Here is a 6,000-nt window from a genome sequence, read left to right on the forward strand (position 1 = left end):
CAGAAATGTGGCACGTTCTAGCACCAAGTGTCAAATATTCGATTACCACTCCTGGAACCTTCCAGAACCACTACAGATCTCAGCCTCTTCGGAAATCCCTCATTCTGTCGTTTTATTAAAAAGAGATGGAGGCATGAGAAGGAAAGAGAGAGAGAGCAGGGAGGAAGGGGAAAAAAGAGGAGGAGAGGGCGAGAGACTGATGGAAGGGCATTTGGTAGAAAGGAGAAATGCTCTGAGGGCTATTGGGTAATTACTATCCCACATGAAAAAAAGCTGCAAAGCCCACTTCTTATTTGCCCTTAAAACTCATTATATACTGCAACAAAATTTCAATTGTGATTATCCGAGACTACCTAAGTAGTTCACAGTGACTTCTCAATGCTCGTGCCTTTACTTACTTCTCACTTATTATGTCTTCCTTTAATTCTCAAATTTTTCTAAGGTAAACTTAACGTGAACAGCGGGGCTCTTTGTAGAAATGGTTGGTTTACAGCTGGGGCAGGAAATACATAAGGTAAACTAGGAAATGCTCCCCAAACAGTGATGCAAGAGCTCAGTGGAAAAAGCTTCCAATGGCCAAGGTTGTAACAATTTGTGGAGCAAGCCACGCAGTTTGGGAATATTACCCACGGTTCATGAGTCTATGTTGATATAAATAAATAATTTTAATAAATAAATGAATAATGGAGAAGAGATGACGCTCTGGGTATACAGAAGAGTTAGCCTAGCAGTTAGCCTGGCTACTGTTCTCTGAAAGGCCTATTTACAGGTTGGTCCTTGGCCAGTCTCTGGGAACTGCAATTTCGGGACCGTTCCCACCATCCCCAGAACTGATTAGAGTAGCTGTTCATACAACTAGTGGCTTGGGCTGAACACCTGTTTTCTTGCTGGAAGTCTGAAATCTGGGAATATGCCAGGCCGGGGCTGCCTATATGATGTCATCACTCCCAAGAAAAACCCTGGCACTGGCTCTCTAGCAAGTTCCCTTGCTTGATGAGAGGTCACACCCCCTGTCACAACCCACTGCTGGGCGCCTCCGTGCACGCCCCGAGAGAGGGCTCTGGAAGCCTGTGCCTGGTCCTCCGGAATTTGCCCGTGTGCCTGCTCCCTTTGCTGATTTGGCTTCCCATCCTTTCGCCGAAACAAATGACAGCCGTGCGCCGATGCGGAGTCCTCCCAGCAAACCACACGTTCAGGAAGAATTCCGAACAATTTACACCAAAAACTCACCCTCGGGAAGCAGCATGAGAACCCTGGGCCCTTCCTTCAGCGTGAGCTTCACAGAATAACCTACCTCTAAAGGGTGCGGCGTGGAACACACAGTGGGGGAAAGTAACTACCCCGGAGGAACCCGATAAGCACTACTTCAGCAAAAACTGAACCCCTCAATGATAAATCATACAAACAGCGTACAGTCTTGATATGTGAATAAAATAGTGCTTTATCTCTGTGACTTCCCGACAAAAACCCATAACCCCGGTCTCCTAACAACGAGGAGAGATTATCATTCAAACCCCAATTAAGGGGCATTCTACAGAAAACATGATCAGTTATCTGTAACACGATCGAAACCATAGAACACAAGTCCCCACACTCTAGATGAGCTTGTCCGGCACATTCAATGTGAAATGCTACCTTGGATGTGAGCGAGGCTAGCAGCTGAAAGTCTTAGAAATTCCAAAAAAGGATGAATTTTAGTTATTAAGCCTCAAAATCAATTCATTAATTGTAAAAAAAATACCAGAATAATATAGAATATTAAAAATAGTAAAAGCTTAGTGATGTATATACACAATTTCTCTCTACTATCCTTGTAACTTTTCTTTAAATCTAAAAGCATTCCAAAATAAAAGGCTTATTTTCAAACTTTCTGTAAGTTACTTGAAAGCAAAAGTGATAATAATGTATTGTCAGATTTATAATATGTATGCAAAAGTAAGGAGGAGGAAAGGGGAGAAATGAAAGTATAAGGTTTTAAGGTTCTGACATTAAGCATAAAATGTTATGCAATTATTTGAAAATATGCTGTGATAACTTGAATGTATTTTATAAACCATAGAGTAGCTACTTAAAAATACAGAAAGCAATATACCGAATACGGCAATGATAAACTAAATTAGAATTTAAGCAAATGCAATGAATCCCATGGTAAGCTAAAAGAAAAAAAACTGAAAACATAGGCAATTAGTTTAAAGGGTGAGGTCACACAACAAATGGAACAAGATAGATTTAAACTCAACCATGTCGGTCGTCAAATTAAATGTAAATGGTCTAAGTATTTTGTAGAAGCAGTATGCCAAGTGCTAGGATAAATAAGTGAATAAAACATATTCTTATGTCATTAGAAAGGTTACATACAGCCCAATGGTGGAGATAAAAGTTGTGTGTGTGTGTGTGTGTGTGTGTGAATGTGCGTGTGCGTTATATCCACATATATGCATGTATATCCAAAGAAAGCTTCTAAAAAGTTCCTATAAATATTGAATTGAAAGACCACAGAACCAAAGGGTTAAGAATGATGACGAGCTGGAAACAGGAGACAGCAGGTGCGAGGGGAACGAGGGCCGGCCCAGTGCGGGAACTGCAGTGGATGACTAGCAACAGTTGTCTATCAACTGACGGATGTACAACCGATGATCTGCTCTGTAAGCTTTGATCTAATTCACATAAAGAGATAGAAAATACAGATAATTAAAATTTTCCAAGAACATTTTAAAGTCACCTTGTATAAGGTTCTAAGTTAGAATTAAGTTCCGCAAAGGCAATCACAGGAGCTAATGGTAGAGAAAATCAGGAGGCCGTACTAATACGAGGTGAAATGAAAAGGCTATTGTGGGAAAATATTAAATTTCAGATTTTATCATCTCTGTTTTTCCTTTTCACCACTGCAACTTTTTCTGTCTTTTGAGGAATGAACCTTGAATGGCAGGTAAGGGCAGGCTAGCTCTAGCTAACCAGAGTTAAAGCACCATATTGTTACTCACTTAGTAATTCCACTGCCTAGTGAGGTTCTCAATGCACCCCTGAAAAGCCCACAGGCCCCAACAGTTCCTTCAGCAGCCGACAGGATGTTGCAGAAGCGCTGTGCAGAGGAACGAGGTCAGATAGAGAATGTGATTAGTTGGACACACCAGAAGTTAATAAACTATTTAAATTGCTGAGGTGAGCGGTAATGACTTAAAAATGGGTATGCTGATAGCAATTCGGAAAAAGACAATAAGGATGGGGAAGTGGAAACAGATTTCCAATTTTCCCAACTAGATATTTTTTGATGCATTCGGTGAATACCTGGAGAGAGGGTGGGGGGAAGTAAAGCTGAAACACTCAAAACTGAACCATCTCACATTTCGGGTTTCAGTGACTAGTCATGTTACGAAGCAAGGAACAGCCAGGTCTAAGTCTCATTGAGAAATGTTTTGGTGAAAGAAAAAGAAAGAAGGAAAGTGAAAAAAGAAAAGAATGTTTTGGTTACGTAACTCTAAAAGCCGAGCTAGAGGTAAGACAAAGATCTAGAGGCAGAAGAGAAACAGGCAGACAACCAATCTCCTCAAAAACAGAACGGTGACAGTAAGGTTTGGGACCAACTTGCTGGGCCAGCATGCTCAGAAGTTTAGAAGTTGAGGCTTCCCCATGAAGGGTTCTAACATAATACAATCAACTCCCTGCTGGGTTTTGCTGGGAGCAGCTAAGTAGTTGCAGAAAACTTAGGGTGATGTGCAATCCCTTAGTCAGGTTTCCTGAGGGCTGTGGCCTGCTTCCTACATAAGAAGACACTGTGGAGAGCTTCACTACTTCCTCCTGGTCTGGATCCTGGATCTGGCTCACTGACCTCCAGTTCTTTGAACCTGAGCCAATGGCCCACCATTTTGCCAGCCAACTGTGGGAGCCATCAGGGCCAGCCATCTGACCTGTCGGCCTTGGATTTATCCACTGCTGCATCCACCAGCTTTGTCTTCCTGCCTCCTGGTTCATCAGCCCTGGCAGCAGCTTCAGGAGTCAGGAAAGGTCTCCAGCCTAACATCTGACCCATGGACCTGAACTGGATTTACTCCTTTCAGTAACTTACGTGAGCGACTTTCTTGATAGCTATTTCTCTCTTTCCATATATATATGTGTGAATATATACATACATATGTATTCATATATAGTCACTGGGCTTTACTTCTCTAGAGAATCCAGCTTAACACAAAACCCCAAATTTCTCCTTCAACTTACTGGGGGGGGATTCAAGTACTTGCTAGGCACTATGATCACAGAATAATGCATTCAGCTGTCTAGTAGAAAAGCAAAGCAAAAGAGGGAGCTTTGTTAAAATAAAAATAGTTAAAATACAGTGTGCTCTGGAAGCACACACAAGATCAACAATTGAAGAATGAGCAGGATCTGCTCCTGAAACCACTCAAACCGAATCAGAATTCCATCAGGCATTCTCGACAGAAAGGCCTCAGGCCGTGTCCACATGAAATGCTAATCTCGAAAGTTTCGACCAAGTTTCTGAATGAATGGCCAGCACCATCACTGGGCTTCTGAAAGCAACGCATCAGAATATTCATAAGTTAACATAAAACCAGTAGAGGCCCATTTTAACCAAGCTCTCTAATTTGGGGGATGATTACCAATGCAGCAATTATATCACTTTCCCATGAGGTAAGGTACAATTACTGCTACCTTCCTGACACGGGGTACTGATTAACTGTCCCACTTGTCCCCAGTCTTTGGTCTAAGTTCTTTTTATACCTTTCATACATAAAATGGTGGGGGAATTGCTTCCTCTGCTCAGAAGGAAGCAGCCCAGACCTATAATCATACTTTCTGCTTTGTCTTCACAAATCGTCCCAATTTTCTATCAGGTGGCATGCTACTAAGGTATTATAATTTCTTGAATGAAAAAAAAATCTATTTAAAATTGATTATTGGGAGCCTCAGAAACCTAGCCAACAGGAATTCTTTTGAAGAAACCATTCATGAAAGTTCAGGTTTTACATGTTCTACCCACAAAGCTATTTGTTAAAGAACTTATATTTCAAAAGCACACACAATGAGTATTCAAATGCCTCCCCCACAAAAGAAACTAGAATTTTCCAGGCTAACATAAATCCCGACAATTAGAGAAGGTGGGAGGCCGAGGTGCAGCCAAGTGGACAATGAGCTCCTTTGTAGAAAGATTCATAAAATACAAACCGACCGCTTGAGAACGCCACGTCAGGGTACTGAGGGCAAACAGGAAGTGTGCGAAACAAGCCCCTGTTATCTTTGAAGAGAAAGCCACCTGGCCTTCCACAAGCAGCCAGCAAACCACAGATCCCTTGGAGAGATCTTAAGGACCCCTTAGCACTGTCCTTCACATTTTAGATGAGAAAAGTCAAGCCCAGGGAACATACGTGAAATAAATAGTTGGATCCCAAATCAAAATCATAAAAATTTCTTGAACACCTACTCTAAGTAAAAGACCACTCCGGGGCTTTCGGACAACACAAATGCACTGCCACTGAGTCTGTTCTGACTCACGGTGGGCCCTCTGGGAGAGGTAGGATTGTCCCCAACCGAGTCCAGAGACTAGAGCACTTTAAGGAAGTAGCAGCACGCCTCATCTTTCCCCTTCAGAGGGGCTGATGGTTACAAACTGCTGACCCTGCAGCTGGCAGCCCAACGCGTCACCACTACACCACCAGAGTCCAACTGGACCGCTGCCTGTAAGACAGCGTTCTCAACCTGTGGGCCGTGACCCCTTTGGAGGTCAAAGGACCCTTTCACAGGAGTCGCCTGATTCATAACAGTTGCAAAATTACAGTTATGAAGTAGCAACAAAAACAATTTTATGGGGGGGGGGTCACCACATGAGGAACGGTATTAAAGGGTTGCGGCATTAGAAAAGGTGAGAATCGCTGCCCTTGAGGATTTCCAAACTGCCATTTTTATGTGCTGTAAATCAAAGAGTGCAGAATTCTTCAGGAAAGGCTTAGAGAAATGGAAACTTCAATTTCAGAAGTTTAGAGACCT

The 6,000-nt window shown here is 42.5% G+C and overlaps 1 protein-coding gene across 6 annotated transcripts in view; it reads right to left on the reverse strand.

The window, feature by feature from the left end:
• The window catches only part of FRYL (FRY like transcription coactivator), a 221,605-nt gene that overhangs the window by 171,540 nt on the left and 44,065 nt on the right, over positions 1–6,000 (reverse strand). The gene's annotated exons all lie outside the window — the stretch shown is intronic.

This window comes from Echinops telfairi, unplaced genomic scaffold, assembly GCF_000313985.2.
Source record: "Echinops telfairi isolate 266 unplaced genomic scaffold, ASM31398v2 ScPeMD7_7468;HRSCAF=8506_0, whole genome shotgun sequence".
NCBI lineage: Eukaryota > Metazoa > Chordata > Mammalia > Afrosoricida > Tenrecidae > Echinops > Echinops telfairi.